Here is a 26,210-nt window from a genome sequence, read left to right as displayed (position 1 = left end):
AAAATTGCCTCCGTGCAAATAGAGGACACATTGAAAACCAGTACTGTTCGTGTTGTATACTATTGTGGTACTTATTAATGGCTCTGCTGATTCATTCTGTGACAAAGCGTCTGAATCAGGCATTAGTGGATCATCTCTGTTGTTGCGGGAGAGCCATTTGCCTCAGGATAAAGAAAGTGTGTTAATATTCTGGGCACGCTTGAAACCCTTGACTAAGAGACCAACCCTGCCCTCTCATTAGTACTTTGTGGGTGTTGAGACCTTCATTAAGATTCCACTTCCTTTAATGTTGTCACCTTGGCATGTTTTCTAAATGACCTTAGTGGCTTAGGGAGGATTGCTTTTTCCAAATAATAGGCAAGAATGCAGAAAGTAATTGGATTTGGCATACTTTGTAGCATCTCATTGGATTGCTTTTAGAAGAGCTCTTAAAGAAAGGCTTTATTTAAATCAGAACAAAGAGGAAGATTTGGCTGGAGGCGCTGATGAGCTTCTGTGAGATTCAATGACTAATGCTGCGTGTCAACACCAGGCTTCCATGTAGATGGGCACTATGACATCAATGTGTGTAGACTCCCTAATGCTGAGGGAAGTGGGGAAGGCAAAGTCAGCCCACCCCACTGCAGAAAGTTAGTAGGAACATAGTGAGAATCCAGAAGGCTGCATGCATTCTGTGCTGTTGATGGACAAGTGAGCAGAAAACTTCAGTTTCTGGGATGATTTTGGATCTCAGAGATGTCCTCAGGCAGCAGCTCTGGACCTGACTAAGGCAGGCTTTCTTTATCTCACGACTACTGACTTTTGGGGCAGAATAATTTGTGTGTGCGCACCCGTCTGGGAGCACTCTCCTGTGCATTGTAAGATGTTCAGTAGCATCTCTGGCCTCTACCTACTGGATGCCAGCAGCACCCTCTTCACACAAGTGACACCCCCTCAAGTGACAACCAAGAATGTCTCCAGATTTTGTCAAATGTCCCCTTCCATTTGAGAACCACTGCTTTAAAATAAGCAAACACACAGTTTTTTGCCCAGTGTCTGTTTCTTGTGATGCTTTAATTTTCTAAAGTCAGTTTAACCAAAATGGATTAAGCACTTGCCATGAACAAGTGCACAGAACTGTGCTGCGTGAGGTTCTGCCCTCACTTCCTTCTCATCTAGAGCTGACTAATTGCAGGCCAGAGCTGTTTTAGCTTCTCCTCTGCCAGAATGTTTAATGGAATAGTCAAGACTGACGTGCAAAGGTTCACCTACAAAGGACTAGGCCTCAAATTTAGAAATGATCACATTGTGACCTTTTCCAATCTTGTTATTAAAACTGTATTATATTTAATAACTACAGTATATCTAAGCTTTTAAAGGAAATGGATACCCAATAAATGCTTAATTCCTATCACTTCCAAGAGTTTGATGGGATTGATCAGAAAGCTCCAGGCTACCCCTTCTTGCTTAAGGGGGTATAAGTGGTGTTTCAAAGTTTGAGGACAGTGTCCCACAAAGAGCTACCTGGTCACAGAATAATTTGCTTTTAATCTGAATCAGCATTCTTTCAAAGAAAACCCTTTTCCTTCTTAGTCATAAACATACACATATTCACTAAGACAATATGAAAAATATAGAAAAGAATAAAAAAGAAAGTAAAAAATACTTGTGGCTCACATTACCCTGTGTACCAGTCACTGCTTCACCTCTCCTTTCAGGCATATGGATGAATGGTTTTTCCCCACCTGCTTGAAGTTAGGCATAGTCATGTAACTTGCATTGGCCAATGAAATGTGTATGGAAGTTCATGTGTCACTGACAGGTAAAAGCATTTAATTGTCAGTGTCCAAATCCCCACCTCTCTCTACCCCTGCCTCAGTGATCATGGAAGCCCATGCTGATATGGCCATGTAACACTGAGCCTTCAAACGAAGGACAGCTGTCCAAGAGAGTCACCTTGAACCAGCAATAGAACCTACATGACCAAGAGTAAACCTTTGCTGTTTAAAGCCTCTGAAATAGTAAAATTATTTGTTACTGCAGCAAGACCTAGCCTATTCTATCCGAAATAATATTCATAATCCAACAGCCAAGAGATAATTTTTATTCATATTAGAACATTTTTTTCAAGGATACTTTAAATAGGATTTTATATAATTGAAATAATAATGTTTTATACTTTAACTTTTACCACTAAACACACTATGAAAAGACATTTCTTTATGATCTAATGCCTCCAGCACATCAGGTTTTTTTTTTTCCTTCTTAGCACTTACCACTTTGTGAAATTATCTTTATTCATTTGTCTATATACTTGGCTTTTGCTATTTTTTCTCCTTGCAACTATAGGTTTCATGAGAGCAGGGATCTTTTTTATCTTGTTCACTTTTGCTTTCCCTAGTATCTGAAAAATGATTGGCACATAACAGGTGCTTAATAAATATATGTTGGAAAATAATGAATAAGTATTCCATATGAATTTATAACAGTTTCCCTTTGCTGGGCATTTTCATTGTTTTCATTTTTTCCATTTGAAGATCATACTTTTACAGAAATCTTTTTGTCTCTGATTACTTTGCTTAGTATAAATTCCTAGAAGTGGAACCATCAAAAGACCTGAATAATTTTAAGCCTCCTGATTCTTATTGCCCAACTACCCTTCAAAAAAGCTGTATCAATATTCACTCCCAACAATGTGTGAGAGTTAATGTTTACTGGCTCTGCAGATTTTTAAAGAAGTCAGAAATATATTTTATAAATCATCACTTGTAATCTTTTCAATTTTTTTGCATTCTTATTTGAATATAGATTTGCCTAATGACCTGGGAATTCATATCTTCTACTACCAAAAAAAATAAAGTCATGTTGAAAATCCAAGAGGAAGTGGGCATCTGTGGTTTCCCGTTCTGATTTTTTGCTGTCTGTTTCCTAAAACCCACTTTCCTACTGGGACCATCCCTAAAATTTCCAATCTAATTTGAACCTTCTTATAGGAGAAATGTGATCAAGAGCATGGTTGCTCAAGAGTTCCTACCACACCCCCCAAAACAGGGGATTGAACTGTCATTGAACCGATTAGTTTCTGCCAATAATTGCGAAGAGCCTCCATTATCAACAAATTACTTAAGTTGAAAGGAGGCTGTTAAAAAACTGAAAAGCAAGATCTGAAATTTCATCAGTTTGCCCATGGATGTTCAGTTAATTATTTGCTATGAGAGGTAATTTAAAATTCTTCAGAGCACTGTACATGTTCAAAAGGAAATTGCTCTAGAGGAGGATGAAGCACCACGTTCTAACTGAGGAGAACAGCCTGGCTAAGCTAGCAAATGGAAGAAAGAGGTCGAGCCCATTTACGGAACTTAGTTTCCTGCTGTTCATTCTGTGTTGCCCAAGCTTCCTGATAGTAATGAAATTATCTTCAAGTGAAAGACCAAGACTTGGGAGAGAAATTGAGCACGGAAAATCAATACTAGTTTCAGTGGTTCCTGACCAGAACATTAAGCTCCTTTTTATAGCACAGAGAGAGACAGATACAAGTGACTCAGGCCTGTCTCCCTGGTTGGTGGGCAACATCACAAACAATATTAGATTCTGGTTTCTTTAAAAACTAAAAATCATTCAAGTCTGAGTGGTTAGCTATTTTTTTTTTCCAATGGTGTCAATACTGACTTGAGATTTTCATCTTTAATTGAGTTGGCATTCTAATTAGGTATTAACTTTCTCCGTGAAAATGAAGATGAAAGGAATTAGTTAGGCTGCAGCCTTTTGAAAAGAGAACACTTGTCAATAACATCAGAGGATGCTGGCAGTGGGGAAGGTCAGAAATGATCCCCTGATCTTTTCTCACAGGGTGTGCTTTGAATCTGATGTTGTTAAATATAAAAGAGAAATTAATGTAGTATAGTTTGGAAAAGATTTTATTTCAGTCAATCTTGTAAGAGTATGATCTTGATCTTTTTTCTTCCTCAAAATTGCTGAAGATCAGTTTTATAATTTACACATATCTATATATTATTTACATGTATGTATGTATGTATATGACTCTATAGCAGAGATTGACAAACTGCAGCCTGAGGGTCAAATACAGCCTGCTGCTTGTTTTGTAAATGAAGTTTTATTGGAACACAACCATATATTTTTATATGTTTATATGTGTTGTCTGTGGCTCCTTTTGTGCTACAATGACAGAGTTGAGTAGTTTTGACAGAGACTGTATGGCCCTTTACAGAAAACCGTTTGATCCCTGTTCTAGAGCCAGATGTTTGTATTTGGCACATGTTTGAATCAGAAGAGAATAAATAGTCTTATAAAAATAACTGCTTATGGAGCATATGCTATGCAAGGAAGGTGCTTGTTGACATGGAAGTAAAAATGTGTAGAATGTGAAGAAACCTGAGAAAAGAAGCTCAGAATGTTATTAGAGGCTTCCAGAGAGATGGAGATAAAAACTATACTGAGTTGTCAATCTGGAATTAATTAAAACTTTACCAAAATGCCTATGAAAATGCATATACCAGAAGATTCAATATAATCCAATGAAAGAAATTAAACAATTAGTATGTGACAGGCATGGTGCCAAGCCACAGAAGTTACCAGATGGATGACTCATAGGCTTACCACAGGAAGAAATGAACAATATTTTTGTTGAGTTTCATTCTCCAGAGCTGTTGCTGGCTAGAGCACTGATCGATTACACCATTTAACTGGTACATTGTGCAAAGGCAGGAGAAATTACCAAAATTGAGCTCCTCATCTTTCCCTTCAAACCTGTTTCTCTTCATGTACTCTCAGTTTTGGGGAGACACATCACCACCCAACTGACCAACTTGATTGTCAACTTATCTGCTTTCACTCTCCTATGCTAGAATTTGTTTTCCACTTTGCCTTACCTGGCCCACTGAGGTACCATCTCCTCTCGGAAGATTCCTTGACCCCATCTCTTCTTTCCACACCAGTGCCAGTCTGGATTATGATCTGCCATGTATGTTCCCATAGATCCCAGTGCACACGTCTCATGATAAGGTCCTTGCCACTGTGTTTTAATGGTTTCTCTACCTAGAAGGAGGCCATTTTCACATTACATTGAACTAGGAAATGGTAGTGTTTATATGGAACATGGGTAAATGGATGTGGTTAGAGGTAGTGTACCCAAGATTTCCAGCTGCCCCAGGGTCATTGCATAAGTGAGTATATATACTTTCACTGGTTAATTAATGCTAACACTTGTTAAGCATTCTCTTCACACTGAACATTGTTATATATAATAGTGGGAGATATAGCAATGAATAAGGCAGAAAGAGTCCACATCTTCATGGAACTTGCATCCTAGTGAGGACAGACAATGAAGATTTTTAAGCCAACCTCACCACCACCACTGCAGTTTTTTTTTTTAATTGAAATACAGTTACAATGTGTCAGTTTCTGGTGTACAGCACAGTATCCCAGTCATGCATATACACACATATATTCGTTTTCACATTTTTTTTCATTAAAGGTTATTATAAGATATTGAATATAGTTCCCTGTGCTATACAGAAGAAATTGTTCTTAAAATCTATTTTTATATATTGTGGCTAATATTTGCAAATCTCAAGCTCCCAAATTTATCCCTTCTTACTCCTTTTCCCTGGTAACCGTAAGATTGTTCACTATGTGTGTGAGTCTGTTTCTGTTTTGTAGATGAGTTCGTTAGTGTCCTCTTTTTTTGTTTTTTTAGATTCCACATATGAGTGATATATGGTAGTTTTCTTTCTCTTTCTGGCTTACTTCACTTAGAATGATGATCTCAAGGTCTGTCCATGTTGCTGCAAATGGCATTATTTTATTCTTTTATGGCTGAGTAGTATTCCATTGTATAAATATACCACAACTTTATCCAGTCATCTGTCGATGGACATTTAGGCTGCTTCCACGCAGTTTTGAACATAAAAGAAAACAGCCTTGTTACTACTTTAAAGTCTTATTGAACCATTAAACTTTTATTCATGTTAGAACTGACATTGTAAATAGGTAGACTTTTCTAAGCTGTCACATAGCTAATAAACTTTACAATCAAGAATATAGTAATATTAGAAATTCATGATAAGGAAAACAACCATGAATATATAAGGTGAGGCAGTGACAAGTGTTATGAAGAAAAAAAGGCAAGAAGAGATGGACACTGAGTGGGTAGCTGGTGGCTGTTTTCTGTAGGATGGTCGAGAACAGCAACTTTGAAGGCATGATGCTTGGTACTTGCAGAGACCAGGATGAAGACTGGGGTGGGTGTGGGGTGGCCAGAGCAGAATGAGAGAGAGTCAGAGAGAAATGCATGAGCCAAATTATGTAAACTGTTCAGCCTTGGGAAGGAGTTTGGATTTTATTCTGAGTATGACAGGAAAAGCCATTGGAGGGTTAGGAGTAGGAGATTTACATGATTTGATTTGGTTTTACAAAGTTCTCAAAGGTGGAGAACAGACTACGGGGCTGTAGTAAGAGAAGGTGGAAAACTAGTTAGGAAGCTCTGGAGTTGGGGGAGAATTGATGGACTTGGGCAGTGATGTTGGCAGTGGAGCAGTGAGAAGTGGTCAGACGTGGGATCTGCTTTAAAGGTAGAGCTGCCATTACTTGTAGAGGAAAACAAAGGGGCCAATTATGGATGACTCCAAGGTTCAATTTGAACAACTGGATATTAGAAGTGGTTCTTTATATAGATATGCACACCCCCCATGTGTGTCATTGAGCTAACTGACTTAAATGAAACTATTTATTAAAGAATTTAAATACTATTATACATAAATTCTTCAATAAAGGTAAAAATTTCCTCAATCCACTTGGTTCTTATTTTATGAAATATAACGAAAAAGTTAATTTAACATAACCTTTTTCTATCATAGATGAAGGAATGGAGACCCAGAAAGAGGCTTAGAGGCTCACCCTAGGTCACAGTATCAGTGTATGCCAGAACAGGCAGTAAAACCCCCTTCTTGTATTTCCTTAATGAATTTGGGCATAAATCACTTTGCTTTTTATAAAAGCACTATTTTCTTTTTGTGTCTATTTTAAAAAGTGATTGATGTTCATCATGAGAAATCAACTCTTGGGAACCATTTTAAAGTAGTGACTTAATAGTTTAAAATTTTCTCACTACATATACACATACTTTTTAAAAGATGTCCATAGCTCAGGCCTATGAGCTATGAGGTTATGCATTCAATTTCACTCCCCCTCCAAAAAAGGGTAAAATCTGATATCAGTCCTACTTTGTTTAAATTCCACTTCCTCTTCTACACACAGATGGAACAAAATGTACCTGAATACATTAGATTTCTTTCTTTAGAGGTGAAAGGAAGAAGGAAATTTAAACTATGAGAGTTTTTCTTTCTGCTAAATTGAGCATAATGTAGTCTAATTAAGAATTTTCTCCCTTGTCACTCAGCACATCTTGTCATACTAAACAGTCTTTTATGGTGTTTTTCTTTCCATGAATTTCTAATATTACTGTATTCTTCAATGTCAAGTTTATTGTGTAACAACTTAGAAAAGTCTACCATGGACGTCAGCATCATGGCAGTGTGAGATGCACTCTGTCTCTCCCCTTCAATCTACAACTAGTAAAACATCCATAACTCAATAAAGGTTCCTCTGCCCAACACACTAGGACACTGGAGAGATCCACACATCTTTACCTCTGAAGGTGGGTGGATTGGAACACAGAGAGGAGGCAGAACTGGGGAACAGCACTGCAGTTATACCCCTTACCCCCAACAGCTGATCCCGCAGCTTCAGAGAACCAGGTAGCAGCAAGGGAGACAGCACATGTGACTTGGCCTCCTGGCCATAGCGGCACCCTCAGTCACAGGAAACTAGACAGCAGCAGTGGTAGGGCCCGTGAATCAGGCGACCCCAGAAGCAGCAGAGGAACCTGCCATCCTAGTGCCCCCAGCAGTGAGGCCAGTGACTGCAGTGACACCAGCAGCAGCAAGGCACCAGTGACCCTGGAGGAAGAAGCAACAATGATGAGAGTACCAGCCACACTTCTGGCAGAGGTGGTGGAGGGTAGAAAGTGCAGAATCTCAAATATAGCTAGAGGCAGCTCAGGTAAGGAAACTAAAAACTTGTGCTACAGCACCACCTACTGAAAAACAAAAGAAAGGCCTCTAACCACCAACCTCTTGAAGTGTTAGAATCAAAGTAGACAAAGCTTTGCCTAAATAAGAAATGTGTCCACTACTTCAAATGCGCCAGCAAAGAAACAACTCATCAAGCACCATGAAAAACTGCAGTAACATGGTTTCACAAAAAGAAAATGACAATTCTCCAGAAACCAAACTTAAAGTCACAGAAGACTATTATCTAACTGATGGAGAATTCAAAGTAGCTGCCATGAAGAAACTCAGCAAACTACAAAAAAAAAAAAAAAAACCTCAGAAAGGCAGTTCAATTCACTCAGGAATAAAATTAATGAACAGAAGGAATACTTTATGAAAGAGATTGAAACTCTAAAAAAAGACAAATTTTGGAGCCAAAGAACTCAATAAATGAGATAAAAAAATGCATTAATAAAGCATTGGAAATAGAGCAGACCATATGGAAGAGAGAATTAGCAAGCTTGAAGATAGAAATTTAGAAATGACTCAGGTAGAAGGTGAGAGAGAGGTAAGATTTTTTTTTAATGAAGAAGCTCTACAAGACCTATCTGACTCCACTAGGAAAGGCAACCTAAATAAAATGGGTATCCCAGAAAGAAGAGAGAGGTAGAAAAGAGCAGGGAACTTATTTAAAGAAATAATAATAGCTGAGAACTTTCCAAACGTGAGGAAGGAATTGGATATACAAATCCAAGCTTATAGAACACCTCTCCATGCAAAAAGACCTTCTCCAAGACACATTACATTAAAACTGTAAAAAGTCAATGATAAAGAAAGAATTTTAGGAGGGAGGGTATAGCTCAGTGGTAGAATGCATGCCTAGAATGACAAGGTCCCGGGTTCAATCCCCAATACCTCCATTTTAAAAAATAAAATTAATTTAAAAAGGAAAGAATTTTAAAAGCAGTCAGAAAAAAAGATGGTAATCTACAAAGGTACCTCTGTTAGGTTATCAGCAGATTTCTCAGCAGAAGCTCTTACAGGCCAGGATAGAATAGAATAATGTACTCAAAATATTAAAAGATAAAAATTTTCAGCCAAGAATACCTCTCCAGCAGAGTCACCTTCCTTGTATAAAGGAGAAATAAATGTTTTCTAGGCAAACAGAAGCTGAGGGAGTTCATCATTAGAACTGCCTTACAGGAAGTGCTGAAAGGAACTCTTCTACCTGAAACAAAAAGGCAAAAGTGTACACAACTTTGAATAAGATGGTAACTAGACAGAAAGAATCAGAACATTGCAACTTTATATTAGAATAGGTTGTTAAACACTTACTTGTAGTGTAAGGTTAAAGAGGAGAAAGCATTAAAAGTAACTATACTTCCTTCAGTTTGGTGACAAACTCACAACATAAAAAGGGATATTTTGTAACAACAGAAACAGAAGAGGAAGAGGAAAAGGATGGAATCTGTAAGGCAAATGAAGACAAGATGCTATCAGCAGAAAAGGGACTATTTTATCTATGAGACATTTTATACAAACCTCATGGTAACCACAAAACAAAAATCTAGAGCAGAAACATGAAACACAAAAAAGAGGAAACTGAGAAAGACACCTTAGAAAACCACCAAACTAAAATGGCAGCTGAAACACAAGGAAAAAGAAACATGGAAATATAGAGCAACCAGAAAATAAAAGATAAAATCATAGTACTAAGTCTTCTTATATTAATAATCACCCTATGTGGAGAAAAGGGAACCCTCCTACACTGTTGGTGGGAATGTAGTTTGGTACAGCCATTAAGGAAAACAGTATGGCGGTTCCGTAAAAACCTAAAAATAGACTTGCCCTATTATCCAGCAGTCCCACTCCTGGGCATATATCTGGAGGAAATTCTATTTGAAAAGATACATGCACCCCAATATTCACAGCAGTACTCTTTACAATAGCCAAGACATAGAAGCAACCTAAATGTCCATCTACAGATGACTGGATAAAGAAGTTGTGGTATATATATAAACATATTACTCAGCCATAAAAAATAATGAAATAATGCCATTTGCAGCAACATGGATGGACCTGTAGATCATTATACTAAGTGAAGTAAGCCAGAAAGAGAAAGAAAAATACCATATGATATCATTTATATGTGGACTCTAAAAAAAAAAAAAAAGAAAAAGACACAAATGAACTTATTTACAAAACAGACTCACAGATATAAAAAACAAATTTATGGTTACCAGAGCAGAAAGGGGGTGGGGAGGGATAAATTGGGAGTTCAGGACTTGTAGATACTAGCTACTATATATAAAATAGATAAACAACAAGGTCCTACTGTATAGCACAGGGAATTATATTCAATATCTTGTAATGGCCTATAACGAAAAGGAATATATATATATATAATACACACATATATATAAATGAATTACTATGCTGTACATCAGAAATCAACACAACATTGTAAATTGACTATACTTCAATTTAAAAAGTAATCACCCTAAATATAACTGGATTGAATTCACCAATTAAAAGACATAGAGTGTATGGATGGCTTAAAAAACAAGATCCAACTATATGCTGCCTCCAGGAGACTCAGCTCAGCTCTAAAGACAAACATAGTCTCAAAGTGAAGGGATGGAAAATGATACTCCAAGCAAATGGCAGCCAAAAGAAAGTGGTTGTAACCATATTCATATCAGAGAAAATAGGCGTCAAGCCAAAAAAAGGTAACAAGAAACAAAGATGGACATTATATAATAATAGAAGGGATAATCCATCAAGAAGACATAACATTTATTAATATATATGCACCTAACATAGGAGCACCAAAATATGTAAAACAATTATGAACAGACCTAAGAGGAGGAATTGACAGCAGCACAATAGTAGATGACTTTAACATCCCACTTACTTATACCTCCTCAGAAAACTTATTTGGAAATTATGGTTATTGTAATGAGACACCTTCCAGCTCATCTGGGTTCTCTCCATAAACCCCATCTCGTGCACCACACACAGGATTTGGGTACTACCTCACTTCATAGAAGCTTTGGATTGCTTTTGGAAGGCAAGATGTATAGGTACTAATCCATGGAACAGAATTTTTTTTAAAGTTAGCTTCATAGGGGATCTCCAATGCAAAAGGACAGGCCTCTGTTCCACTCATCTTTATAAATAATCAACCCACTTAGATTAGACTAATAACAAGAATTTTTACATGATTCTAAGTATACATTTATTAATCTCTAGCTTGATCTTAATCTCATCAGTAGATTTAAAAAATATATACTATACCTCACCTAGTACTCAAAATCTTCACCAAAGTAACAAAGTCAATCAGGGACATCCAGAAAACACAATGTTCTCCAAGTAATAAAATAAAACTAAACCAAACATAAAAATCAACCAGTGAAAATATACCACACATTACATTTAAGCAGGTCTCAGACAAACAGTTTTGGATGGACAGTTTTTATAAGACCATCTTCGTAATAGTCATACTTCATGGATCACTAAGAGTTAGATCTTAAAATTCTATTAAAGCCCACACCAAAAGCCTATTCTTTCTAAGAGGAGAATTCATAGTACAGTTGCAAATTGGGGTTCTAGTATAGTCCATCAGACAGCATAGACTGCAATTTTACTTTTATGTATTCCAGAAATCATCCCATATCATTGTAAATAATTCCCAGCCATGCTTGGTTGTAATAATTCTTATGCATTCCTAGAAAACACCCAGAATCTTTTCAAAGCAAAACAAAACTGGAGAATTATTGAGTTCTGATCTACTAATATATGTACTCAGTTCCATTTTTGTCTGGGTACAAGGTGTGCAAATTGTTTGCATGAAATAAATGTCCCATTTCAGTGGTCTGTATCTTCATCCCTAAGTGATAACCCATCATGTTAATGGATATTTTCACCTCAAGGAGAAAGTAGGTTTGTTTCTCATCAAGAGATTGCAATCTCACATCTTTTCCCCTAGTGCCTCTGTCCCCTTTTCCCTCCCTTCACTCTTAGCTGATGACATCTTATACTTAATTGAGAAACTGAAGTCATTAAGACAGAAAGCCATCTTTTCCATATTTTCCATCTTTCATCCAATTACAATATAAGTTAATGCCTTCTTCTATCAAAGGTGCTCTGGCTCTGTCCCCAAGGACTCTGCTTCTGCCATTATCCTTCCTTTTTCCTACATCATTTTTCTTCTCCACTGGATTTCTTCTATAAGCATACAAACCCATTCTATATATTCCCGATTTCCCCCCAATTAAAACCTTCTCATCCCTATGTCTCCCTTTGTTCTTCATTCCTGGCATTTTTGTTGTAAGAGCTGTCTCTATGTGTTGTTTTTGGCTTCTCACCTCCTGTTCTCTCCTCAGCTTACTCCGAACTGGCTTCCAAACCCACCACCCCATTGGAACTGCTACCATTAATGTTGCCATTGGTCATAATCTGTGAGATCCAGTTATCATTATTTGGTCTTCATTTGACTAGATCTCCCTGTGGCATTTTAAAGAGTTGCATACTGCTCTATTCTCCAAATATTTTCTCTTTTGGCTTCTATGAACTGACTGCAGTGATTCTCAAAATGTAGTCTCTGGGCCACCAGCAACAGCATCATTTGGGAACTTGTTAGAAATGAAAATTCTTGAACCTTGACCCAGATCAACTGAATCAGAAACTCTGGGGATGGGACCCAGCAATCTGTGTTTTAACAAGCTCTCTAGGATATTCTGATCCAAGATAAAGTTTGAGAGCCACTACTCTCTTGATTTTCTTCCTACCTCAATTATAGTTTCTTCTCAGTTCTTATATTTTGGTTTGTATCTGTTAGTTTTTGCTGCATAACAATACATTCCCAAAACTTAGCTGCTTAAAACCACCACCATTATTTAGCTCATAAATAGGCTTCCCAATTGTTTTGTTTATTTTCTTAGGTTGGGCTCCATAGACGTAGGCTTTGAGGCAAGAATTTGAGTATAAGTTGTTTACTTGGGGGAATCTCAGGAAGCACAGGTAGAGGCATAGGGAATTGAGATAGGAAGGGAAGGAATGTAGTATGAGATGTGTTGATGAGAAGGTTATTCCTATGGAAAACTGGGCTCCATTCCTCAGGCTTCTAAGGCATTACCCCTTTCAAGGATGAAGAAGTTGGGATGTTTATACACCAGCTCCCATTCTCCACTGGCTGAGGGCTGCTTCTCACAGCTATAACTCCCTTGTACTCCCCCACCTATCTGGTGTGAGGGCCAAGCTTGCTTTTGTGGATAGAGAAGTCCCAAAAGCAGAAAGTTCAGGTACTTACACAAAGAGACCATCTGCATAGGATGATGGCCACTGGATGTGGGTGGAGTACCACAAAATCTGCTTTAGGAATCCCTGTTTGGGATTCAGCTGATCTCAGACCTTGGGAAGCTTCCCCTGATATACTTAGGCAGAGTTAGGATCTCTCTTCTCTGCCTTCTTGTCCTCATAAGTGCATTTCTCTAAGTTCCTGTTCCCTTGTCTGATCCCTTGGAATTATCAGCCCTTCAATAGCAGTGATGGGATTCAGAACACACTACCACAAAATATGGCACCTGGGCATATCGAATATTTTAAGCTGAAGGAATGTGAGAAATGGCAGGTGCAAGAAGGACTCTCTCACCGCCCTGATCTGCTCCAAGGCAGGTCATAAGACCCTCAAGTGAGAGATGTCCTCCCATTACCTGAAGGAAAGGGGCACCCTTATAGAAGATGGAGGGACACCGAAAGGAATCTGAATGAAGAGGCCTTGCTCAGGTTGACAACCCTTAGCTCATACCCTTTTGTCCTCTCACATTTTCCCACAACTCTCCACTCTTCATCAGACCTAGTATTAAAACACTCAAATTTAACCATGTCTTCTGGTCTTCATTTCCTCATGAAGGTTCTCATGTTATGTAAAGCTTCCATTAAATAAACTTGTATGTTTTTCTCTTGTTAATCTGTCTTTTGTCAGTCCACTTTACAGGGCCCCAGCCTGAGAACCTAGGAGGACAGTAGGAAAAATAAATTTTCCTCCTTTACTGTAGATTATACATACTCATTTTTTTTCACCCTCTATTTCACAGAGATGACACTTTAATATATGTTGATTGGATGCATGAGTGAGTGTCTTATCTTTTCATCCTTAAAAGACCTCACACATGGAGGAAACTCAAAAAAATATGCATTGAGTTGTATTAAAGAGGCCTTGTGATTAATGTGAGTATAAACTGGACCATTATTAACTTCAAACTAATTCCACTGTTTCAGAAATAATGTCTAAAATATTTTTTTTAATTTCCTTTTTTAAAAAATAGCCTTATCTGCAAAATTATGTTAAATGAATAGACCTAAGGTGACTTTTACCCAAGTTTTCAGGAAAACAAATATTCTGGTTTCCATATTCTGTTCTTTCTTGTCACAGGAAAGCAATATTTTATTAGACTTTCCTTTTTTAATGTGTAGACTTGGTTGTGTGATTTAAATTTGCTATGTAGTTGCCTTATTTTAAAAAATCATGGGAAATTTTAAATATAAATAAAGTATTGTTTTTTGAGAAATTTTCTAATTCAAGCTAATTTAAAATCACATAAAGCTGTATCTATCATGCCATCTTCTTGCTTTCAAAACATTTTTTTTGGTGTTTTTCTGACAGTAATTTTTTTTTAGTTCAGCTCTCTTATTTTTAATGAGGCGCGTTTTGTTGATTGAAAGGAACATCAGTAGTGTACTTAAAACTGTGAAGGAATATGCCATCAGTGTCATGCTGAAGGAGTTATGTTTGGTAGAAAATAAAATTTTCCATGGATAAGCAGATATTCTTCATGGAAAAAAGTAACATTTGACATTCTTCCATTTTAAAAGTGGAAAATGAGCTGTTATTTATATTTAGGTACTGCTCCCTCCAATGGAAAGGATGCCGGGCTGGATGACAGAAGATCTGTGTTCTGATCCTGCCCTTTTTCCTTGCAAGCCTTGGGAATTGTCTGGACACAGAATTCCCCAGAGACCAAGCTTTCTCTCCTGTAATGTGAGGGTTACAAAAGAGGTCTCAATCAGCTTTGCAAATTTGCAGATATATACTTCTGCACCATCATTGTTGCTCTGACAACTATGTGAAAAAACTAAGCTTTATTACATTTTTACTAATACTCTCAGCTTTCCTCTTTAAAAAACTGAGGTTTGGTTGTGTTTGTAAATAAGTGACATCACTAGATAAATGGTTTCATACCATTGTTTACAATAGTTGATTGTGGCTTGTCCTTGGGAACAATCATTCTTTGATAATATGGAGGGTGGAAGATACAAAAGGACTTGGGTGGCTGTTATTTCATCTGCCCATGATCCTTTCATATCCCTCTTCTGGCTCAGCATTCTCTTCCCTTTGGGGAATTTCTCCCCCCAGCTCCATGTCCATGTGTTCTAGTGGGATTTTGGATCACAGCTTCTTGTCCCCTTGCCACAGCAATGGGCATTTGACACAGCGACCACAGTAATTGGTCCAGGGGATAGACATGTGACCCAAGCTAGGCCTGTTAGAGTTTTCTGTAGAATTTTCTAGATTCAAAGTGTTTGTGCATGGGAGATGACTCTTTCTCTTGGATTCTGTGTTAGGATGTATGCCAGGAACTGTTAAAAGATGTTAAATTTACCATATGTACCAAGATTGCTTCTAGTAGGAGAGAATGAGCTAATACACAAGGAGAAGCAGAGATGAGCATGAGCGGAGATGAGGGATAAAGGAAAACCAGAGGACATTGAGTTTCTTGTTTTAGTCCCTGACTCTGGACTTCTTCCAGACTCTTCTTTTTTTTTTTTTTTTTTTTTTTTTTTGTCCTTATCACAATTTTACTATTTTTGGAAAAGGGATTAGGTATCTTTGATGATGGTGTTATTTTTTTTAAACATTTTTTATTGAGTTATAGTCATTTTACAACACTGTGTCAAATTCCAGTGTAGAGCACAATTTTTCAGTTATACATGAACATACATATATTCATTGTCACTTTTTTTTTTTTTGCTGTGAGCAGATTCTTCTCATTGGCCTGTTGAGACATGTTCCTTCTCATTTCATCATCCCCCATTCTTTGACTCTGTAACTCTCAGTCCTTGCTTTACATTCCCTGACTCTGCTGACCCACCAGGGTGTTGCTCTTTGGATCTCCTCATTCAGTTCTGTGAACTATCATAAGAACTTTCTTAGCTACGTAAGTGAGTCCCTTTCTTTATTTATGAAAGTTTGGGTTGGATTTTAGTTTTTGTAACAAAAAGAGTCTTGTCTCATACCCAGTGTAAATGCATAAATGGTCTTGAGACAACTGAAATTGAAGCAAATATGTTTTTATGAACCACCATCAGGAACCTAGTTTGTTTAGCCACCACTGCATAGCTATGCATATGTTCGTGAAATTATCTCATCTTTGTGTCTAGGAAATAAAGGGTATTGCTGGAGCAGGAGAGGGGGGTTGTTCCTGGAATGATTCATGAGTAAGAGTCAGTTGCCTTACGTTCCATGGTCTTTTTATGTCATCTTGTGAACCCAACCAGAATGTGCAATTATCTATGTAGACTTCCAAAGTTCCACTATGGCTTTCCATTTATCCATCAAATCTAGCTATTCCACCCGTTCAAAAAGGAGGACCCAGTTATGGCATTCTACTACTCTTTCTGGACTTTCAGACTTTCCTCCTTTGCTTGATGGGAGCTGTTCCTCATATTCCCATCATCCCTGGTTCCTGAACTCTTGCTTTTGGTATCCTGGCTTTGACAACCTATTTCAGACATGTTTCTCTAGCCTGACACAGACACTTACCTCACCTACTAGCCTCATAATAGGTAAAAGACATCTCCCTTTCCATTAGCCATTACACTAGAGGAAGGACATCCGACAGCGGGTGGAGGCATGCTGCCTTACTGGGCAGGACTCCACTGGCCTAAATCAAGACTACTTATCAGACCCAGAAAACTTTTCTGGCCTTCTGGAAAATATTAAATAATGCTTAAAATTATATCATGAGACCATTTACCTACTCTCTTTCACTGTCTCTTTGCCCAAGAATCCAGCCTGGCTTCTGTTCCTTCTCCTTCCTCCACTGCTCTCTCCCCATGCTAATTGTCAACTGAAATAAATGCACAGCCTAAAAGTTGAGAGTTATGTTTTATTTGGCGGACATTTCTGAGGACTCAAACCCTTTTGAGCCTGGGATAACAGCCTCTCAGATCGCTCTGAGGGACTGCTCCTAAGAGGTAGGGGAGGAGCTAGGATATATATAGGAGCTTTACAACAAAGACCAGGTAGTTGGAACAATAAAAGATTACTTGTTATCTAAAGAAAACCAGGCATCTCAAGTTAAAGAATTTAGTGCTTTTCTACGTATGGGAGGAAGCAAACATTTGGGCTCATTGAATTCATTCCTTTGACAAGCACCTAGTTATCTAGGGCCAGTATCCTGTCCTTTCTTATTCTAAGTCCCCTCAGAGGGCACCATTGTGAGTGGCCGCAGAGGCTGGGCTGCAGGCTTGTCTTCACTGTGGGGGGTGGCGGCAGCGGCTGATGACTTGATGGCTTCAGCATTCTTTGTTTACTGATATGGTTTGCAGTATTTTTCGTTCGCATAATGATGACCTTATTTCTGGTTTATAAGTGTGCTAACTCAGGGCCAGAATAAAAGTGGACAGATAGACGTGGAGATAAACAATGAGGAAAAATTAGAAAGTGAGCCTGTCTGTAAGATGCTTTCGTGTAAAACGTGGTATCTTTTACTTGGGGATGGAGGGAGGGAGGGAAGGCTCTAGATTATAAAGTTCTTAATTGTGAAGTTTTTTTCCCAGTGCAGAAGCTTCTTTAGGGGAGTTGTAAAAACTGAATAAAGATCTCAAACACATTCAGCGGAGCTGAAAGATCAGAAATTGGTCTTTCAGTTTTCTCTGAGGTAAAAACAAAAAGCAAATCAAAATAAAAAAAATAAAATCAAAAAAGCTTAGCTGCAGAACTCTGGAAAGGGAATGGGTTGCAAGTATTCCTTTCTTCCCACAAATTAGTTCAGATGTTAATCCATTGATTTATTGATTTTTTTTTAAAAATAGCCTTTTCACTTTCCAAACAGAGGGTGTTAGTAATTTGAGGCTGTCATATTAGTTATTTCGATCTTTCAGATCTCCCCCAAGGCTCTCTCCTGCCTCTTTCTAAACTAAGCAGAACAATGCCCATCTGGGGGCTGTGAGTATTTTGTCTTTGGAAAGCTGCTGGGCCACCCAGTTTCCTGAAGCTTCCTCTCAAGTTTAAGGATATTGCTTATTAGTGAAGAGGACCAAAACATACCACCCCAAAATATGCCCCTTTGACATACAATTATCTTAAGCTGGTCATTTTTGAGAAACAGACAACACAGAAGAAGCTCTTGAAAACTGAGCTGAGAAATTACCCTTTTGTAAGAGACAAGTCCATTTGTAAGGAAAATCTCCGTTTGTAAGGATGTCTCCCTCTCTGTACCAGGAAGAGAAGGATGATTCTCAATCTCTAGAAACTCTTAACAATGAAGAAGGCAAAGACTTAAATCTGCATAACAACCTTACCTTTATTTACTGTGCTTTTCCTAGTATCTTCGCTTGACTGGCCCCCCCTGCCCCTCAACATCTTCTTTTGTCTTTAATTGGAGATGTTACTTAAGGTAGCACCTTGGGACATTTCCGAGAGTTACTCAGTTTTCCTGGATCTCTCCCATGTATACAGGAGGTACACATGTTATTAAACTTGTTTGTTTTTCTCCTGTTAATCTGTCTTTTTCTCACAGGGAGGTCTCAGCCAAGAACCTAGAAGGGTGGAGGGAAAATTATTTTTTCCTGTACTACTTTAGCAAAAAAATAAATAAAAAATAAAATTTCTTAAACATTGGCTAGATTCCCAGTAAGTAATATATAGATTTCTAAAAGGAGACACTCAAGAGGATCAGTAAGCCAATTAAGAATATTTCAAAATGAAGTTTAAAATAAATCTGTTAGAAAATAACGTGAATATTTGAGTATGGAGAATTCTCATGTAAACTGTAGTAATTTAAGGAAATAACTTTATGGGTATTCTGAAATATGCAGAACACATCACTTGCAAAGTTGTATTTTATGCTCATAATTCCTCTGTATAACAGCTTGAGAAAGCAGTTATGAAATTTCCAACTGAGATCCCCATGGCTCCAGCAGTTGTTCCTGGGAACAACTTTTGATTTTCCATCTTAATGACGCTGACAGTATGATGAGGGAAAGAATCTTTTCCTCTCCTTGACACTTTAGAAAACATTTTTGCTCTTCTGGCATTTTCTTTTTACATTTTATATTCTTATTTTTACAGCTTATCTTTCAGAAAAGAATTTTTGAGTCTTTTTTAAAAAATTAAAAACGAATATCATATTAAGGGGAATGTTATTAAAAGTAAAAAATAACTCCTCACAAATCACCATAGTAACAAAATAATCTGGTTCACCTTTGTGAATTTTCTTTTTGTCTCTGTTCGTATTTATACATATTTTATGCAGTCCCTCAGAATGCACATGAAATTTGCATAGCTGCCCTGTTCACTTAACCTTCTGTTGTAAATTTTAAAAGTAGTATAGTTAATATGCAGATGTATAACGAACATTTTTAAATCCCTTTTGTTAGACATTTTAGATATTCATAAATTTTGCTGTTCTAGATATGTTTAACTCTTATAGATCTGGAGCCTGCCCAGATGGAGGGTGAGCTGGGATCCAGCATCCTTGATATTCCTTACTGACTAACCTTATTCCTCACCTGCATTTTTCCTCTAAATATTTTAGACAATGTCTTTTACCTGTTTGTGGTCATCCACAGTAATTTTGTACAGGCCACTGCTACAGATTGTGGCCATGGTAAATGTAACATATTCACTATATCTTACTGGTTTCCAAACTAGGCTCTGAAGACCTTTCTGAAGGCTTCCACTACAAGGGGTCGAGTGAGTGGCTGGGGCTCTGAATCCCTACCCCAGCTCCAGCCAGTGCAGTTCTGTTTTATTGGGGCCCAGTATTAAACAAAAGTTTGAATACAACTGGACTAGACCAGTGAGGTACACTGTGGTAACAAGTTCACACAAGTGGGCATCACTGAAATGTTTGAGGATTCAAAGACCTCCGTGGTAACTTAGAGCGCTCTTCACAGAGGCAAACTCAGACACCTGTGATGGGCATGGTCTTTCTTGAAGACTCACCACCTTGAGCACATTTTTGTCTCAAAGATGTGGAACATCCACACATGCCCTGAGCTTTAGAGAGAACATGCTCACTGGTACCCCATTTTTGCTTTCCTCCAAGCCATTCTCCAAAGTACAGCCAGACAGATCTTGCTGAAGACGGGACACAATGGCTCTCTCTAACAAGAGTCACAGTATCCAAAGAACTAGTTCTAACCCCATATTTTCTTTGGTAAATTTTGGAAAATCTCTCCTAGCAAAGACAAGGAGAGGCTCTTGCTGCCTCCACTTGACTGGACCTGAGCAAAGGAATCTGATTAGTTGAAAAAAAAAGTATACCTTAACCAGCTTGGTCAGAGGTCATGGTTCTCAGCTACAGTCTCTCAACCAGCATGTCCTCAATTGCCAAAACAGTTGGACGGAAGTAGTTTTTCCTCTTCTAACTTGGGTCCATCAGTTGGGGGTCTATAAATTAACTGATGATAAACAGATTAACAGAAGAAAAGACAAAATTTACTCACATGTGCTAATATACTGAGTTGGTACAGAGATAAAGGTTTGTGAATCAATTTAACAAAAGGGGGTGGTTGTTTAGAGCTTTGAAGGGGAAGTATGAAAGGGTCTATTAGGCTTTTTAATGCTGACAGCTGAAGTTACACTTCCTGGTACCAAGGGTCAGTCTTTCCCAATCAGGAAACTCCCTTGAAGGGAGGCAATTAATGGTGGCTATATTCTGGGGAGGCTCTGCTTAAGTTTAAATAATGTGTCTTTCTATGGCTGTTGATTGTACAGATATTTTCAGTTTAGAGTAATTTTCTTACCACTTTGTGGGCTATTCATCCCTTCAGTATTTACAGTTCATAAAACTTGCTGTTGAAAAACAAGATTCACATATCTGGTTTGTTCCAAGAATACCTGAAAGTTCCCAGTAACTGAATCAAGTGACAAAAAGTTAATTTCCCTTTAATATCAACAACCATATTGACAAAACTGGTTTATCTGTTTTAGAAGAATTGATTTGAGCAAAAGTATGTCAGTCTCAAAACTATGTGTGTCTGTTCTAGTCAAGCAAATTCACTAACTCTTGTATCAATTCAGTATATTAGCATTTAATTTAAAGGAGTATTGTGGAAATCAAAAAGCAATTCAAAATTTATCAGTATCAATAAAGCATTCTTACAAATTTTTCTTGTTTCCACACTTAGAGTGTCCAATAGCCACGTGTGACTAGTGGCTATCATACTGAACAACGCAGTTCTAGACACACTAACCTTTCAGTTCATCTGAGACTCTAGACTCTTCTTGCCTCAAGGCCTTCTTACATGTACTTCTTCCTTCTGAAAAATCCTCAACTTTCTGGTGGGCCAACTCTTCCTTGACATAAGTTAAATGTTACATTCTTAGAGAGGCTTTACCTGACTCCTAAATCTAACTTGTGAGTCTTTGTTCTACTTTTTCAGATTCTCCTAAACATTTTCTTCCTAACCCTCACCACAGTTACAAGTAATTCTCTCTATATGCAATTTGTCATTTAATATCATCATAGTGGAAGCTCTGTCTGTTTTGCTTATGACTGAATATCTTGTGCCTTGCATAGTGCTCGGCACATATAGTAACTAAGGAAGTAGCTGTTAAACAAATAAATCAGAGGAAGAGAAAAGACTTGATAATATGAAAGGCCACAGAGAGTATAAAGTCTCTGAGAAAGCCACCTCCTGCCCTGCAAAATGAAGTTGCAAATCATATGATTTATGGAATTTGGTCAACATGTATGTTGACAATAAAGAGTGATATTGGAATGGATTTTGGTAATATACTGGGATGACCTGGGATAAATCAGGCAAGGCTGAAATGTAAAATGTGGTGATGGTAATAAAACCACCAGTTAATTACTCTCATTTCTTGCCTTGAGGATGAAGGATAAAGATTAGCTGATCTATAAGAGTCTTCCATGATCTTTGCCTGATCTCTTTGACATGAATTAAGGGAATGTAGGGGAGGAAAAAGTTTTCCTCCACCCTCTTAGGGTCCTTGGCTGGGTCTGAAAATTAGACTGGCAAAGATAAACAAGAGAAAAACATACAAATTTGTTTAATATAAGTTTTACATGCCATGGAGCCTTCATAAGGAAGACTCAAAGAAGGTTAAACCTGAGTGTTTTTATGCTAGGTTTGATGAAGACTGGAAAGTCATAGAAGATGTGACAGGATAAAGAGTATGAGCTAAGTGTAGTAAACTAGGAGAAACTTAGCAAGGCCTGTTCATTCCGATTACTCTCTGTGTCCCTTTGTCTTCAGAAATAAGGATGCTCCTTTCCTTTGGGTATAGGGGGGTCACCTCTCACATAGGGTTTTTGTGATCCGCTTTGGCAGAAGGTCAGAAAGTTCTTCTTGTACATGCTGATTCTCAAATTCCTTCAGCTTAAAATATTCACTATGTTAAAGTGCATATTTTGGGATAGTATGTCTTAAACCCCATCAGGAACCAGAGTAGAAATAAATTTTAATCTTACATTGATAATAAGAGAATAAAAACCATTTCTTATTCAATTGTAACAAAAACAAAAAAGTGCAGTTTCATATATTGTCACAATGTGAATACCCCCATGTAACAACACCCAAGTCAAGAAATAGAGCATTAAAATATCATCAAGAAAGTGAAAAGACAACCCACAGAATGATAAAAAATATTTGCAAATCATTTCTCTGGTAAGGAACTTGTATCCAGAATATATAAAAAATGAATATGACTAAATAATAAAAAGACAGCACAATTAAAATATGGGCAAAGGATTTGAGTAGACATTTGTCCAAGGAATATATAGAAATGGCCAATAAGCACATAAAAGATGCTCAACATCATTGATCATTAGAGAAGTGCAAATCAAACCACAGTGAAATACTACTTCACTTCTAATAGAATGGCTGTAATCAAAAAAGTGGACAGTAATAAGGGTTGATGAGGATGTGGAGAAATTATAACCCTCTTATATTGCTGGTGGGAATGTAAAATGGTGTAGCCACTTTGGAAAAAAGTTTGAGAGTTCCTCAAAAAGTTTAACATAAGTTACTGTATGATGCAGCAATTCCACTCCTGGGTATAGATCCAAGAGTAATGAAAATGTATGTCCACACAAAAAAGTTATACATGAGTGTTCATAGCAGCATTATTAATAATAACAAATAAGTGGAAACAACCCAAATGTCTATTATCTGATGATTGGACAAATAAAATATGGTATATGCATAGAATAGAATATTATTCAGCAATAAAAAGAAATGAAGTGCTACGACATGGATGTACCTTAACAACCTTGACAACATTAGTACCACAGTGTGGTCCCATATGGAAGCAAGGGAGTTGGCTTTTTAAAAATATCCTTGTCAGTCAACAGACATTCCTTGGCTGTGAGCTGTTTGTGTGTGTGTGTGTGTGTGACTTCCTGCGTAAGTCAGCTTTCTTTTGACCAGAACTAATTCTGGGAGGGGGCAGCTGTGATCTTTCAGCAGCTGCTAATCACAACAGCTGGAGGACAGATTCCCCAGCCAGTACTGAGGATCTGGGCAGGGTGCCAGCAGTGACCACCACATCCCCTCATGCTCCCTCCCATTATTATAACCTTGATACTCTGCAATTTCTCCCTTTGGCTGGATTGTCACTTCAGCACACAATTTATGGGCAATCTGACTTATCTCAGTGTTTAGAAGACTCTGTGCTTCACACTGGGGCTATTATGTACCTGTTCTGTGTCAAACAATGTATTAGATAAACTCCAGTCTTCTCTGAAAATGAATAGCACAAGCCTATTTACTTAGCATCAACATAGGTGATTTCAGACATTATTTCCTCTAGAAAACCAAGAGAGCCATAAAAACAGAGAACATGAAGGTAGAAAAGAAAAAAAGAATTTTCTCATAAAAGAATACTGAAACTATGTCTCCCACTTCCCTCATCATTGTCCCTGATGACAATATTTCTATGGCAGTAGGATTATTCACCAGGAAACTTGGGATTATGAGAAGCCAAGAGGTTTTTTGATGCTTAACTGGTCAATGTTCCTGAGCTCATGAATAAGCCCCAAGAGAGAATTGGCTCCAGGAAAGTTAAAAAAAAAAAGTATTATTTAAACTTAAGGAGAAAACCAAGGTTACAGTATGTATTAGTTTTCTACTGCTGCATAACGAAGTACCACAAACATAGTGACTTAACCCACCTTTATTAACTCACGATTTCTGTAGGTCAGTAGTCCAGGTCCTACTTAGCTGGGTCCTCTGCTCAGAGTCTCACTAGGCTACAGTCGAGGTGTCACTTGGCACTGCAGTCTCATCTGGAGTTTGAAGTTCTCTTCTAAGCTCACATGTTGTTGGCAGAGTTCAGGTCTTTGTGGTTGTAGGGCTTCAGCCCTCAACTTCCTGTTGACTGTCAGCTGGAGACTGCCTTCAGTTCCTAGAGGCCTCCCACAGTTCCCTCCCACATGGTCCTCTCCAGGGGCAGTTCACAACATGACCACTTCTTCAAAGCCAGCAGTAGAGCCTCTCTCTCCAGTCTGCTAAGATGGAATCTTATGTAACATAAAGTACTCATGAACATGACATCCCAGCACATTTGGCATGTTTAGTTGGTTAGAAGCAAGTGACAGTTCCCACTCATACCAGTGGGGGAAGGGAGAGGTTATACAAAGGTGTGACTCATTGGGAGTCACCTTAGGCTATGTTGGATACAGATGGAAACTATTGTTAAGTTTCTTCAGTTAATTTAAAACTTTCTCTAAGTATCTGTTATCTTAAGATAATTTAATAATTATGTTTTGCTTTTAAAATAAATAACTTTTTTAAATAAAAATAATTGAATATGGCTTCTTATCTCACTCTGAATACCCATGGGCTAAGAAGGTCCTACATGGTCTAGCTTCCTGATATTTGCCACTTCTGCCTGAAAGGGCTCTTACACTCAGATAACAGCATGCTGGCAAGGAGGAAGAAATTTTCCTCCACCCTTCTAGGTTCTTCTGGCTGGTCTAAGAATTAAATTGACATAAGACAGATTAACAGGAGAAAGTTAAAAAAAAGTGTAATAACATGTATATATGGGAGAGACCTGGGAGGAGTGAGTCACTCACCAAAATGGCCGAAACCCTCACCTTAAATGTCATCTTCAGCTAAAGACAAAAGAGGATGTTGGGGGTAGTGGTTTGGGACTTCAAAGGGGAGAAAGGCAATTCACATGAAGCTGAAAAGCAAAATGTTCGGTAAACAAATGTTTACGGGGTCATGCAGAGACTATGGGACACAGAGGAATTTTAACAGTCTTTACTCGGTTCCTCCCTGTCTACACACCTAATTCACACCATAGTTATCAACTGAACAGGTCCTTTATCTACATTTTTTAGGCAGCTAGGGGGAAGATGAAGGTTCTTTCTGAGTCTTTAGGGCTCTAATTGTTTTCAGCTCAAAATAATATGCATGCCAAAGAGACTTTTTGGAGTGGCAAATTTTGCTCCCCTACAATACCATGGTTCCAGGTACATATTAAGTATTCAATAAATATAGATCGACTAAATGAACAAATCATGAAAATGAATATTTTCCATGCATACAGCAGACACCCAGCTTTTTTTTTTTTTTTTTTTTTCATATCAAAGAGCAATATCCTAAGTGTGTGGTCTCAGCTTAGCTTCCCTGTTATGGAGGACCCAGGAGGAAACCAGGAGCCTCTTGAGTGCGAAAATGACAGTAGCAACAAAAGTTACATTTTGGCTGTAGTTTGTGGCATGTACAATGGGATTCAAGGTCAACTCTCCTCTCTTCTAAAAAACTAAGTAACACTGGGTTTGCAAAAACATAGGCAATATAAATGCCCAGAGTGTTACCTCTCTGAGTCACCACTTCTTGGATTAAGAGCCCCGTGTGGTTCATATCAGGTTGATCACTGATGGAATGTGATGTGCA

At 37.9% G+C, this 26,210-nt stretch overlaps 1 long non-coding RNA gene across 2 annotated transcripts; it reads right to left on the bottom strand.

Annotated features, from left to right (window-relative positions):
• Positions 1-4,804: 4,804 nt before the first annotated feature.
• Positions 4,805-24,735, bottom strand: LOC135320212 (uncharacterized). Of its 2 annotated transcripts, XR_010379452.1 has the most exons (4): positions 24,476-24,735; positions 20,602-20,738; positions 18,636-18,872; positions 4,805-5,034 (listed from the first exon to the last, which is right to left on the bottom strand). It is a non-coding gene; the product is annotated as an uncharacterized LOC135320212 (long non-coding RNA). The 2 variants fall into 2 exon arrangements; XR_010379451.1 differs by lacking the exon at positions 4,805-5,034 and having other exon boundaries at positions 18,193-18,872.
• Between the last annotated feature and the right edge of the window lie 1,475 nt (positions 24,736-26,210).

This window comes from Camelus dromedarius, chromosome X (assembly GCF_036321535.1).
Source record: "Camelus dromedarius isolate mCamDro1 chromosome X, mCamDro1.pat, whole genome shotgun sequence".
Classification (NCBI taxonomy): Eukaryota; Metazoa; Chordata; class Mammalia; order Artiodactyla; family Camelidae; genus Camelus; species Camelus dromedarius.
The sequence above is the reverse complement of the archived record's forward strand: the minus strand, read 5'-3'. Positions and strand labels throughout refer to the sequence as shown.